Consider the following 15,095-nt stretch of genomic DNA (forward strand, 5'->3'; position numbering starts at 1 on the left):
AGGATACTTTACACTAAGACCCTTGCGCCAGCCACCGCCTCATCTCACCACTCAGAGCTCGACGTTAACTCCTCAGAGAAACCTGTTGGGACCTCCTGATCGGCCAGTCACTGTCAAGCAGAGCACTCCAAATGATCTGCCCGGTGCTCAGCCTCAGGGCGGCCACGCAGTGAGGAGTGTAGAGTACTGTGCCGCATGAAAGGAGATTCTAAAGGAGCTGAAACATTCCTGTCACCGAGTGCCATCAGAGCCCACTGGGACAGGCACTGCAAAGCATAGCTCACGTGTTCATGATGCTGCTGTGAAAACAAACCAGACAAGAACCACAGCGCAGGCAGCTACTCCCAGAGCAGTGCCACAGTGCCTGCTGACATGCCAGCCTGTGCACTTAGCAAGTCTGTCCACCGATTAAAGAAAAATGCTGTCGAACAGCATAGTGGATACATTTCTTGTGTTTACGGTGGTCTGTGTTGAGACAGTAGCCTAGAACATCCTGGTGTGCATCCTGCACAGTTAGTGTAACTAAACCACCTGAGGATACACTTCTCAGAGCGTGCCCTGTTGCTAATGACTAGGACTGTGCTTCGGTGCCTCCACATGGGTCTTAGGCACTTGCCAGTGTCACCATAGGAATGTGGTTCCTTTGGTGACCTCTATGTCCGACCGTTAGAAGAGATGCATGGTTGTTGCCTTCAGTTCATACTACAACTCACCGGTCTCCTGGAGTTCTTAGTCACCCCGTTTTGTATCCTTTCCTAGGGCGGGCCTCTTGTTTCTGGCTTCTCTGGTCATCTTACTTGGCTTAGGCTCTGGAGAGGAGCAGAAGAGAACTCAGCATTTGGGGAATCTTGCGTGCTGACTTCCCTTTTCTCCCCCTCATTTAGTAAAAAGTTTACCTGGCTACAGAACCAAGCTTGGAATCAGTTTTCTTCTGAACCCAGAAACAATTCTTCTAGTCTTGTAGTTTCTCTGAGAGGCAGTAGAAACCTCCTTGTCTCCAAGTTTGGGAAAGTTCGCAACAAAACATTTTGCTGTGAAACTTTCATCTGTTATAATTAAGTCTGAGTCTTTGTATTCCAAACTCATGCCCACCATTTCTTAGACTTTTTTTTTTTTGAGACAGGATTTCTCTGTGTAGCCTTGGCTGTCCTGGCACTCTATAGACCAGGCTGGCCTCGAACTCAGAGATCTGCCTGTCTCTACCTCCCGAGTGCTGCGATTAAAGGTGAGCATCACCCCTGCATGGTTATTCCTGAGGATTTTTATTGAATGATCTCGTTCGTGATTTCTTTCTCGACTTCTCGATACTCAGATGTTAGATCTCTCCACGGACCTTCTAATGCTCCTAGCTTCCTATTTGCCATTTCTTTGGGGTTTTGTTCTGTTTTCTGTGGGATTTTCTCACATTTGCCTTCTAGTCTGTCTTTTAAAATCACTGTTTTTGTGAGACAACCTCCAAGAGGTGTCCTCTAACTGTGCGCTCTTAGACTGTTCCTGTGTCAGTACCCAGAGCTGCGGAGCTGTCTCTTGTCTCCCTGAGGTTACTAATGACACATTATAAAGGCTTTCGCAACCTCACATGGTCTTGGTTTCTTTACATTACCCTTTTCTATTTGTCAGCTCTTTTTCTGTCTGTTCTACAAAGAGGAGTGCTACAATTTAGATCTAAGACAACTTCCGAGGTCTGTGTGCTAAGGTTTCATGCCCCTCCCACAGCTATAGCCAAGAGGTAGAACCTGTAAAAAGTGGGACCTAGTGGGAGGCCTTCAGGTCCTTAAGGGTTTTCCCTCGAGAGAGACAGTAAGATCCTGGCCACTTCCTGTTCCTTTTTTCTACTTCCAGGTGGCAAGTTTCACCCTACTCTGTCTTGCCAAAGGTCCCAGAGCAACCAGGCCATGTGACCTGAAGACTTCAGCCAAGTGAACCCTTCCCCTCCACACTGCTCCAAGCATCTGCTGCTGACTCACACAAGGTGTTCTCCAGCTGTCTGGACCTGTGCATCCTCAGCTTGGGATGAAGCCAGTAGAGACCAGCATCTCAACAGGCCACCGCCTGGGGACTCCCCAGCGCCAGAGCACAGAGCTCTTGAATTTGGAGCTGATAGGATTCCCCAGGGAAAAGTGTCCTGTGTAGGGAAGTGCTTTCAGTGATGCCAAGGGAATGGGAACGGGCCCCTGACCCAGCCTTCTGGAGCCCTGTTCACAGTTTGGATGGCAGCCAAGCTGTTAGCTGTGTCTTGTCTTGTCAGTCAAGAGCTACACTATGGGCACCACTATGGAAGAAGGCAGTGGCCTAAGAGCTGAGACAGGGAGTGGATATAGTCTGCTTGTTGAAAAGTCAGTGTCTGCCCCCACCCCCTCTGTCCAGTTCACTAGAACTTGCTATGTAGACTAGGCTGGCCTTGAACCCACAGACATCCACCTGCCTGTGCCTCTGAGTGCTGAAATTAAAGGCATGAACCACTATGTCTGGCCCTTTTCATTTACTGTTACTGTGTGTGTGTGTGTGTGTGTATGTGTGTGTATGTGTGTATGTGTGTGTATGTGCATGTATGTGTATGTGTGCGTGTATGTGTGTGCATGTATGTATGTGTGCGTGTGTGTATATGTGCGTGTGTGTATGTGTATGTATGTGTGTGTGCGTGTGTGTATGTGTGTATGTGTGTGTATGTATGTGTGTGTATGTGTGTATGTATGTGTGTGTGTGTATGTGTGTATGTGTGTGTATATGTGCGTGTATGTGTGTATGTATGTGTACATATGGTGCTGTGAAGGTTAGAGGGACAATCTTCAGGAGTCAATTCTTTCCTTCCACCATGAGTCCCAGGGATGGAGCTCAAGTTATCAGACATGCATGGCAAGTGCTTTTCCACGCCTCCCCCACCACGCCCAACAACCACCTCACAGGCTCCTGCTCAGCTCTTTGGAGGCCTCATCCCTCAAAGGAGCTGCCCCCACAAACCGTTCACAGCTCTGTCTGCTGTGCTTCTTTGGGTCTGAATTTTCTTGCCCTTCCCGATCCTGGACCCTTGACCTTTGCTGTTCCTTATCCAAAGGCAAGCCTGCCTTCCACTCCCTGTGCTGTCTCAACAAAACGCCACAGACTGGGGAGAGAAATGTGTTTCTTCACGTTTTCAGAGCTGGTGCTGCCAGGTCCAGGGCTGATGACCTGGTCTCTGCCAGAGTCACCATGTCCTCATGGGACAGGACGGAGCATGAGGAAAGAGAGCCATCTATGTACAAGGACATGGATCCATTTGTGGGAACAGCTCTGTAACTCAATCACTTCTCAAAGATGCCACATTTTAGTGTCACCAGAAAGGGTAGTAGGCGTCAGTGTGACTCATGGAGGAGAAACACCTCACCCTGGCAGAGTCCCTCTCTGTGGTCACCGAAGCCTGCGCACGCCCTCTGGGCATCTTCATGCCTTCCGTTTCAGCCCAGGCAGACTTTCTCAAACACCTACGGAATGCCCTTGACCACCACTCAGTTTAAGGGTTTTAATAGCTATCTCCCGTTTCTTATGTTTATATCTGCTCTCATAGACACGTAAGCGCCTCCCGCTTTACTGCAGCGCACAGGGCCAGGGAACATGCACAATGGTTGTTTTTGTTTTTTTCTTTGTTGTTTGTTTCATAAAATGTTCAAGAAATCTCTCTCCATTGCCAAGGAAATAAAGTGCTTATGAATTCATATATGATTTACAGACATAAATGTTAGTAGTGAAAATTATTCACCTCTAGCCGAGCTTAATTTTCAACCAGCTTTTATTATGTGAAAACAATACATGATTCTACTTGGATGGCCCCCTCCTCTTGTTTCCCTCCCCCTCCTGTTCCTCTTTTGCCTGCTCCCCTCTTCCATCTAAACTTGTGCTAAGAGTACCCAAGCATTTCCAGTTTGCTCCCTCTTTCCCTGCCCCCAAGAGTCATTACCGGTTTTCCTGCCTCTCCAGCCTTGACAGGGTTAGGAGCTTCCTGGGGGCGGGGCCAGTGTCCCCGAGTCTGTCCTGAGCGTACAGCTGAGCCTGCGGTTCAGTCACAGATTTGTATTCTGGGCTGTCACTGTGCATTAGGGCAGACGCCTTTTCCCTGGTTGCTCTGTAGTTTCCTTAACGATCATTTTTAACGACTCCAGAATATTTCATCAAGTGGATGATCCATAATGTAGTTAACCAGTCCCCTATTGGGTACCATTTGGGCTGTTTCCAGTTTTTTTCTTTTATCCCTATTACAAATAATGCAACAACAACCCATTGCCACACAGCATAGTTTATTTCTCCTTTCTAGAAAATTCATGGAATGAGTGCGTCCAGACAGGCCCCTGGCTTTGAGCCCATTCCAGCCTGTGACAACCAGCTCTCCTGGTCCCTGTTCATGGGAGAGGGGGGAGACACAGGTGCTCCCGTGTCTGCCTCCTATTCCTTCGGCGTAAGCACGCATCCTATGACAACATGAATCTGTCTCCCTGCTCTCCTAAGCGGTCAGGGACTGGGTTGTCTTCATTCGTCAAATGTTTATTAAAGTGTTATTTATCTTGGACCCTCTAGAGCCTTGCCTTATTCCATTCTGGCTGCTATAACAAAGTACTGTAGACTGGGTGACTTATAAACAACAGAAATTTATCTCCCCCGTCTGAAGGCTGGAAGTTGGAGTCAGGGTACCATTGTAGACTGGTTCTGGGCAGGGCCCCCTCTGCCCTCAGCCTGCTGCTTCTCACTAGGCAGCTGGCCGGCTCTCTTCATCCTCACAACGCCCGCCTCCCCTCCCAAGTCCCGTCTCCTAATGCTGTGTGGGCATTTGTGTTAGCAGGTGAGAGGCACCAGCAGTCAGCCATAATAACCTCTTACAATGGCCACCGCATCTGAGATGCTCATGACCTTTCCCCCAGGTCTATTCCCCATTCCCAGGTACCAGCTCACTGATGTTTCTCCAGAGGAACCAGCCCCCTCCGCACGCTGTAGCGTTGTGGTTTCTCAAGGCTCCTGGGTTGGACCTGGGCGTTAGGCATAGCCAGTCAGAGAGCGCTGCATCCCTGCTCACAGGTCACATGGCCCGGGCAGAGCCAATGACTGGCAACTTTGAACCTCTACCAGAGAAGCCCTTTCTTTCCCGATGACCTGTGAGGACTACACAGCACTGACAACCTTCCTTGCTGTCATATCGATTGTCAGGACATTGCTGACCACACAAACGTGTCCCTGCCTGTTCTCTGGCACTCCTGTGCATCCAACACAAGGCCAGAGGTCACCAAACTGAGAGGACAGCCTTTGTCCCTTCCTTCTTCATTTGGAGAAGTGACCAGGAGCAAGACAAAGTCCCTCTTTTCACAGAGTTTGCATTCTAGCAGGGCCAGGGAGCCCTAAAACCAGTGAGTGCCAAAGTAAGCAGGTGACTGGACAGAATCATCCCAGGAGGCAGCAAGTGTTCTGCAGCACTGGGGCAGGGAGCTGCCGGGAGAGCGGGAGAGCAGGAGAATGGGCAAGCGAGTGGGCCTGGATCAGCCCTCTGGAGACCTGTCTGAAGAGCAAGCCCTGGAGCAGGGCCTCGGGGGCTTGAGTTTCAGATGAAAAGGAGCCACTGAGGTCCTGGCCCAAGGTAGGATGAGGCATAAAAACTACCACTGAGCTGCGCATAGCAAACCCCATCTGTGTTAGTCAGGCTTCCGCTGCTGTGACAAAGGCTCTGAGGCCATCAGCTTACGGAGGAAGAGTTTGCTTAGCTTATGGCCCCACGCCTTGGTGAAGCATGGGGCAGTAGATTGTGGTAAGAGTGCTTGGCAGAGGAAGCTGCTCACCTCAAAAGGAAAGAGGAAGAAGAAAGATCAATGTCCCCTTCAAGGGCACATCCTAATGATCCACTAGGTCCCACCTCCTAGGGGTGCCACCACTCCCAATAACAGCTGGACTGGGAACCAAGCCTTCAACGCACGGGCCACCCCAGGACACTGTAGCCCTGACTGACCCTTCGCAAGCACACAGGTTTGTTTTCTTGGGGTTGGGATTAAACCCAGGTTGCCATGCTGGCATCCCATAACTGAGCTGCCAGCGCTTTTTGAAACCTGAGTCCAGCAGTGACTCAAGCATCCCACCCCTGATATGTGACAAGAACCTTAGTTATCCTAGATAGCTAGAGCTGGGCCCTACGCCACTGACTCCTGGAGGCCCAAGGCAACCGATATTGTTGCATGTGTAAGTGGTGCAAAAAATGGAAATCTCTCAGTCTTTCAGATCTGTTTCTCAGATTAGGAATGCTCGCTTGGTTAAGGCTGTGCAAATATTCTAAAACCCACGATTCTCCAAAACCTGTGATACTTCCATCCCAGGCACTTGAGATGGGGAACCCACGGCTTTCATTGGTACCCCATATTTCTAGAGTCTAGCCCCCAGCCATGCATCGGTTGCCTGGACTCATCAGTATCATTATCCAAGCATTCAAGCCCAGAATGTGAAACCCAGGGAGAGAAAGGGCTGGGGCCAGCCTTACTCCTCTGCCTGAGGGTTCTAGGCACAATCCGTGCCCAACCGGCCTCTCTCCATCTTTGCTCTGAGCTATTCTATTGTCTTGTGATAGGCATGACAGTTCCATCTGGGGGTGTCCCGCTGACTACTCTGGGGACACTCTTATTTTCATATTTAAAGAGAATTCTGTGACAGTGGTGGCAAGGAGGCCGCTGGGAGCCCCCGGCAATATGATTCTGTCTCAAGAACAAAGAAGCAAATTTGTGGAAGATCAAATGCATGGGACCCCGGAGGAGGAGAGGCTAAGTTGCTGATGGAAACAGCAATGGGTCCAGCGCCTTGTGCTGAGATCTGAGAGCCATGAATAATGGAGGACACGCAGCCCAGGGTGTGTGACTTGCTTAGGTGTGGAGAAGCTGCCCCCTCCCACCTTGGTGAAAGCATCACTTTACCAGGAAGATTGGCTGGGTACAGCCCTTCCAGGCAGGGGCAACAGGAGTGAAATGAGCAGCAAGGGAGGCCACAGCCAAGGGACTGCAGCAGCCACGCCTGTCTGAGCGCTGGAAGCTCAGTGTCATTACCAAGCTTCCCAAAGTGGGGGCAGATGTGGCTGGGAACTTAGGGATGATAACGAAGGCATGGCAGGCTCTCCTGCTGGACCTGAGCTGGCCCCTGCACCTTCTTCTCCAGGCTCTGAAGGCACTCCTCTGGTATAGTTGGGGTGCAAGCCCACACCCTCTTTTGGGCATCTGACACTGGCAGAGCCACACTGCATCCCCTCACTCTGAGGGGGACCTCAGCCTGCTTCCCTCACTGGTCCCCCCCCGTGACCTGGCTCGGCAACCTTCCCTAGGGATACTCACCCTACTCTCAGGCCAGTCTCGACCCCCTCCTTCCCCTTAGCCTCTCCTGCCACAACCCACAGTCAGCTACATTTCTTCAAGCCCCTCTAGGAGCTCCACCTCCTGGTCCCTCTGGCTGCCGGCCCATTGGGCTCCCTGCTGGGTTCGCAGCCCCAGACCTGTTCTAGCTGCCTTCTAAGACATGGAGTACTCTTTAGATCACAGCTCTTCCTTCTGGGAGTGAACTGTCTGGCCACCTGTACCTCTTCCCAACCGGTTCTGAAATGGCCCTAAACATACTCCTGCCATCTTAGAATGCTCCGTGTTTACTGGATCTGCATTCTCAGAATTGACTGGGAAACCAAAACACAGATGGACCCTGGAAACATTGAAGGTCCTCTGTGTCCCGCAGCACCGGTGAGCCAAGATTTAACCCTTGACCCAGAAACAAGCACGCACGTCGTATCATTAGCGTGCAGATTTGCTTTCATCTTTAATCAACGACAAAAATAATATGCATACAAAAGAATTTCCTTTAAATGAGTTTATTCATGATTTCTTTCCAGTACGTGTCCAATCTGTGTACCAACTTCATATCTATGTGCCCAGAGCCACACCAATTGTCTTGAGAAAAGAGGGTAAGCGAGGGCACAGAGAGACCGCCAGGTTTGGACCAAGACAGTCACTTTGGGACATTGTTAGCAGCACTGTCGTTTGTGTGTGTGTGTGTGTGTGTGTGTGTGTGTGTGTGTGTGTGTGTGTGTGTGTGGCGGCTCCTTTATTGACCTAGCAAAGAGGTCGCAACACAGTTTAAGTGGCCCTGTCAGGTGCATTGAGCACCCTCGTACTTGTGTCATCATTTAGTACATTCGGGATGTCGTCTTCAACGAGCAGCAAGAGAGAAAATGAGACGGGGCTATGGGTGTGAAAAGGAAGGACAGTAAGTATCTGTCGTCATACACGTTGTCGTGTCTCTTGCTCTGGGGAGATGTGAACTCATCTGTGTTTGCCCCAGATGGGGAACCAAAGAAATGACCCCCTGCTTGGTGCAACAGTGAGTGTCCCGGGGCTTACAACTAAGTGTTTGGGTGAGGAGAATGGTGAGGGCCACACAAATGCACCACCAAAAAGCCCCACCCCGGGGTTGGATGCCTACCCGCCAGAAGCTGCGTGTGTAGGAGGCTCAACCCCAGGCAACCTGTGTGTATGCCTCAGGGCACCTGCAGGAGCTCCTACAGGGGCGGGGCACACACAGCTGTGGGGACACAGGAAGAGTTGGGGGTCTCTGCTGAGGGTCCGGTGTGCCCCCTGTCTTGGGATGCAGCTTGCGAAGGTCGGCCTGGTCACGCCTGGGCCGAGTCTCACGTTGGGTACACTTCAATAAAGATATTCTGCAAGGGCAGACGAAAAAACAAGCCTGCCTTTTGTGCTGCGGCTGTGGATGACTCCGGCAGGGTGACAAAGACCATTTTCTCCATTTACCTTTTAATCTGCTTTTGCCCTTGGAGAGACGTGATTGTGTTACCTAGTGGGGAGAAAAATCCACACTCGGATACACAGGAACAAACAGAAGCAAATGGTTGTAGAGGTGTACACAGATGTGACCAAAATCGTGAAGATGGCGGCCGCTGGCTGCCTCAGCCCTCTGCGTGGTCTCGGGATTGGGATGTCTCTTGCGCGGGAAGAGAGAGTTCCTCTCCCCGCCACCCCGCACCCCGCAAGAAGCTAACAATGTGGACCAGTGGGGAGCTTGGCTGTGTACTGACAGTCCTGCTCAGCCCACCCTTGTCCTCTTCAAGTTCACAGAGTCATGTGGGTGGGGAGAGGGGGACACCGGAGCCCTTGATCCTGCCTCCCTCCCCAAGCAGAAGCCCCCGGGGGCCGCGGTGGCAGCCCTTCTTGTTTCCACAGCCATCCAGTCACCGCCGGACCACTTGAGAACCGCTCCCTGCCAGCACGCCCCGGGGTGGGAGCAGCCCGTCCCATTGTCCGGGCCCAGGCACCTGTGGAAGCTGAGCTGGACACACACAATCAAAACCTCCCCTCTGCAGGCAGCGGGGACCGCTCAGCTCTGGAGAGCGAGGCGCAGGGACTGGGGAGGGCTGCGCTCTCCTTTTTTGTCTCCAACTGCCTTTGTTCGCGAATAAACACTCTTCGGCCTCCTCCCCACCACCTGAAAGCCGCTTCTGCTGGCGAGAGAAATCGTGTACAATCTCTGCTTTAGATGTACAAAAAGTCTGAAATTGCTTGGAGACTGGCGGCAGGCGGGAGGCTGGGCGAGGCTGGGGCGGGGATCCGGGCTGTAATTGCGGGTCATCTATCTGTTTCTGCTTCAGCCTTTGCCAACGGCGCCTGCTCACAAGCAAGCGAACCGGCGGGTGCGGCGAGGACCCCGCCATTCCTCCATTTCTTACTGTTCCTCAGCAGCAGTAAAAATCTTTTCCTTAAATTGCCCTTTAAAATCACGTGCCAGAGACATTCTGAGCTGCTCATGGCGAAAAGCCCCAGATGATACCCTTGGCCATTGGTATGGTCCCCAGGAGATGCCAGGGGAGGGGGGGGGGCAACTTGCTGGGAGGAGGCACAGAACTCTGGCACCTTAGAGGACAACAGGGTCGCAGACAAGGGAGGTGTCCATTGTTTGCTCCTGCACGGGCCTCCTTCTAGAGCCCACGGCTCTGGCACCAGCCCTGTGCCTATCTGCATCCGTGGGGGGTGGCCTCTCCAGCTTCACCCCCCTGAGACCCACCTGGCTTAAAGCACTTTATACCCATGAACTAAAGTAATAAATCAAAGGAAGATGTGTGTGGGGTAATGTGACACTGGGGTGACCTTCCCTGTTCTAGGACCAGAGACAACTGCCACTCACTGGCAAACAGCCCCAACAGTGTCCAAGGAGACTCTAGCTGCTGAGAGGGGCACGGGTACCAAACTCTGCCATCCTCTCTCCAGGGACTATAGTAGCTCTTTGCAAGCCATTGTCTGTAGTATGCCTCCCTAAGAGTCACCTAGCTTCCTCGTTGAACAGGATGACAGCATTGTGGCCACAATAACACAAGGTATTTATCGTTCACACAAAATGTGCCCAGCATGACCCAAGCACTCTGTGAGGAAGATGTCACTTCCTCCGCATCCAGGCCAGTGGGACCAGGCAACACCACACCGGGCAAGCACCTGAGTCTGTCCCTGTCAGAGCTGAGGGACATTAAGGGACTCTCTTGGAGTGGCACGGGGATAAAGTCATGTCTTTGGGCTGGCTTCTTCAGTTTTGGGACTTGACACTGGTGTTGGAAGCAGGCCCAGGTCCTCTGCTCGTGGTTGAGGGTCTACGGAGAAGAGATTCCTACCCTTCTAGAGTCTCTTCCAGCCTTGGCTCCCCCAGTCCGGGAGCTGGGCACATGTCTGTTTTGAGGCCTCTCTGGAAAATTTCTTAATTTATGCCTGCCCCATCTCCTCAGCCTCCCAACTTTTCTTTTCTTTTTTTTTAAGATTTATTTATTTATTATGTATACAATGTTCTGCCTGCATGTAAGCCTACAGGCCAGAAGAGGGCACCAGATCTCATTACAGATGGTTGTGAGCCACCGTGTGGTTGCTGGGAATTGAACTCAGGTCCTCTGGAAGAGCAGCCAGTGCTCTTAACCACTGAGTCATCCCTCCAGCCCCCTCCCAGCCTTTCTAAGCATGGGGAGGAAGACGAAGGGCTCAACCCTGCCCCACCCACCTCTGTGCTTTTGGAGGGTGGAGCAGCTGCATCGCTGCCACCTGCCTGTTAGGACAGTCTGGTCTTAGCCCACAGGCGTGTGTGAAGCTGGTCCTGGGCCTGAGGGAGGACTGTAGTCAGCCCTGGGCAGCAGGAGAGGCGATGCTGGAGCCCTCATGCTCTTCGGGTGTTTGTGCTCTCTAGTGCCCCTAGCCTGGACAGCAACTGAGAGGAAGTCAGGGACCCCTGGATCCATCCTGATCTTTAGGTCTGTGCGCCTAGAGCCAGGCTTCCTCTGGGAGAGGCTCTGTGGTTGGAGAGAGAAGACATACATGACTGCAGGGCGAATGGGAACTGCAGCCCAGCCGAGCGGAAACCATGCTTCCTTCTCCGTTCATTCAGGTTCTGAGGAACTTGTCACCGACAGAAGCAGGGCATCGTACTCTCCTCACCTCCTGTGGGATCTGGCCACGTACCGGCCCGATCCTGGGAGTAGCCTGTGTGCCAGGAGGGCAGGATGGAACCACACTCTGCTGGCAGCTCAGGGCCCCACATAGGATTTCAGGTATAGCTGAAGAAAAGGGGGTTGTTAGCCCATAGAGGGGCTCAAGGATGCAACTCCAGCATCAGCTTGACTCTGTGAGGCCCTCAGAGAGTAAACCCCCATTGACCTAAGGACTTTCCACAAGGAAGTCCTACTATTTAAAGGTTCCAGGGCCAGTCAGTGAGAGAAATCTGAAGGGGACAAGACACTTTCAACTCCTAGCCCGCATAAGCCTCATTGAACCCTACCCCTACCTCCCACCCCGACTGTGACCACAGTGGATCATGAGAATTTTTGCTTAGACCTCTGCTTGTGTGGTTAGGGGAGGGTCTCCCAGATACCCACACGCCCCTCTCCTCTGTCCTTGCTCAATGTCATCTTGTAAAGAGGCCCCTGGATTCCCTGACACACTTCCCTCCACCTCCTTGCTCAGTCTGTTCTGTTGTCTTATTTCTTTTTCAAGACAGGGTTATGTGTAGTCCTGGCTGTCCTGAAACTCACTCTGTAGACCAGGCTGGCCATGGACTCAGAGATCCGCCTGCCTCTGCCTTCCGAGTGCTGGGATTAAAGGTGTGCGCCTTTCAGCCTGCCCTTAACACAGGCCATTGCCGAGCCCAGCTGTCAGAGAGTGAGTGCTCTTGCTCTCTGGGAAAAGAGGTTTGCTCCTGGAAATCTTCCCCAGGCCTAGTACAAGAGCAAACACCATGAGCTTGTGTTAAATGAGTGAACTACTGGACCTCTAAGAATAAGATGTATTGTGTGTGCATAATAAGTGTCTGTTGTAGGGAGCCAAGCATTGCTCTAACTCAGCTACATCCCTAGTCCTTCTGAGAGGCTCCAGGGTCATGCCAACCTTGAAGAAAGAGAGGGAAAAGCAGTTGTGATGTCTGCCCAGGGACACGACTGTCCCATTTTAAGGTCATGAAGGCTGCTGTGAGGCACACAGAGGAGTTGGTATGGTCTGTGACCCTAGGGGATCAGGGCTTTGTCCTGCAGAAGCCAAAGTCAAGGGATGTGACACAAAAAGTAATTCTCCAATATGAAGGCAAGAGGGCATCCGAAGACTATGAAGGAGTTGTTAGGCCAACTCCAAGGTTAAGGGTGAAGAGGAGAGGGTGTGTATGGGTGAGGAGGACACATGGGTTGGATGTTTAGAGAGACCAGATTCCCTCTTCTTGGGATGTCATGATGAAATTGCTTCCGTCACTGCTGGACCTGTGAGAACCTTGAACGGAGCACTCGCGGTCTGCAGTGTGCCCCGGTTCCCAGACTGCTCCCTCTTGTGGAGCACACTGAGGCAATGACTGGGGAGAGCCCAGGCTGGGAGTTTCAGGGTGCATGGGGGCGCCACAGAAAAGTGAATCTGGGGTCCATTTGCAAACTTTCTGAATGCCTTGCCAACAAGTTTGAACTGTATCGTTTAGGAAGCTTGCACGGATGAGGAATTCAGATTCTATTTAGATCCGCTTAGTCACTCTAGAGCAGAGGGTGAGACGGAAATGCTACAGGGACATCAGTGAAAACACTGGCCATGCACCGGGGCCTAGAACACTCGCGGCCAGTGAAGGCAGAGCGCTGCTGTGAACATTCAGGTTGTGGGCTGCACTTGTGCACTGAGCTCTACGTATGTGTGAAGGCTCCCGGAACTGGAGTCGTGCACATCCTGCTCTTTCCCATGGTGGGCCGGAGTCGGGGAGTCTCACTCTGCTCCAAATATGGAGGTCTGGTGGGTGAGGACTCCCCAGTACCAGAGGTCATGGACCAGTGGTTACCAAAGTCTGCATTCACTCCCCTTTGGAATATGGACGGGCCACAGCTATTAGCCGGTGAAACACGAACTAGGACCAGGCACATTTTTAAGATATGCAGCGTCCACACTCTCCAGCCCTTCTGTCCTTCCTCTGACACGGCAACGGACCCATCCACGTGTCTAAGATGCCACTGTAGGTTGATGGCTTCCAGCAGTCAAGAGGCCATGTTCCCAAGAGGCTGTGTGGAGCAGAGATCCTTGCGGTAGTTATGGTTATGTGGTTTGAGCAAGAGATCTGAGATTTTCATGTGTGTGTTACTCTGGCAGAGCCCAACCTACCCTGACCCACGCAGACTACATGGAGTGTTGTCCTGGCTTCTAATCTGGCTGAGAAATCTTGTGTTATGTGTTATTGCCAATTAAAAATGATAGCGAAAATGGCGCCAGGCCAGCAGGGCACCAGCACTGGTTTGCAACTCACCCACCATTCCTGGCTACGCTCTGGGCTTTTGCACAGGGAATGTGAGCCAGCTCAGTCTTCTGTACTTTTCCAGGCAATCTCAGATATGCTTGTGGGCGTTATCAGGATGGAAAGAGACTCGCTGATCTATGATTAACTAGAAGAGATTGCCTGGTTACAAACAGGGAGAAGGCAGGGGATTCTAAACTCTCATAAGTGCCTGGAAGGCAGAGTTTGGGTAATTGAATGCCTGTGGCCCCTGAGCTGTGAGACACCAACCAGATCCACCCAAAGCCACGGCATGACTAAGAGTCCCCACCCCAGCTTTGCTGTTGGCTGTGTGGCCGTGGACAAGCCACCCTGCCTCTCTAAGAGCCCAGTTTCTCTGTGGGAACTTGGGGGCCATCACAGGAGTGTTGGTGGCAAGAAGTGGGTCACCTGTGTCACTCAGGTTGAATTCTGTTCACATAGAGCTGGTCCTCGATGGAGCCCCCTCCATGAACACAGGAGCCATGTCCTCGGCTCTGTTCAGTGACAGGCTGGCTGTATTTGTTTCCTAGGCTGCTGCCACAAACTAAAGAATGTTTCATGACTCTTTGCTCATTAAAAATGTTAGGGGGGCAGCAAGATGACTCGGTGGGTAAAGGCACTTGTGGCTAAACCTGATGGCCCGAGTTCTGGTCTCAGAACTCACATGGTGGAAGGAAAGAACCAAACTCACAAGTTCTCCTCGGGCACCCACATGCACTCCCCAACCCCATACAAACAAGTACACGAAACAACAAAATAGTTTAAAGTTTTGAGCTAGGCTTAGAGTCGCATGCCTGTAACCCCAGAGTTTGGGAGACTGAGCCTCAAGGATCACTGCAAAGCTCAGACCGACCTGGACCAGACAGAGCAAGACCCAATCTCAAAACCAAACAAGAAACACAAAAAGAAACTTTTCAAACATAAAACTCCCATCCTAACCATTTAAAGTCTCCAGATCAGGAGGGATAAGCGTATACATTCCTTCACATTTTGTGTGTGTGTGTGTGTGTGTGTGTATGTGTGTATGTGTGTGTATGTGTGTGTGTGTGTGTGTGTGTGAGTGGGGGCGGGTGACAGGGTCTCTCAGTGTAGCTCTGACCAACATAGAACTTGTTGTGTAGATCAAACTGATTCAAATTCTTAGGCATTCACCTGCTTCTCCCCCCTGAATGCGGAGATCAAAGGCATGTGTTGCCACGCCCAGTGGGCCCAGCATATTTGTGTTAGCATGCGACACGTCCTCCACAGGACAGCCGCGTGACATCGGTGCGTCCACAGCGGGACTATGGACTGCCCTTGCCCTGCTG

This window comes from Mesocricetus auratus, unplaced genomic scaffold (assembly GCF_017639785.1).
Source record: "Mesocricetus auratus isolate SY011 unplaced genomic scaffold, BCM_Maur_2.0 Super-Scaffold_100013, whole genome shotgun sequence".
Lineage (NCBI taxonomy): Eukaryota > Metazoa > Chordata > Mammalia > Rodentia > Cricetidae > Mesocricetus > Mesocricetus auratus.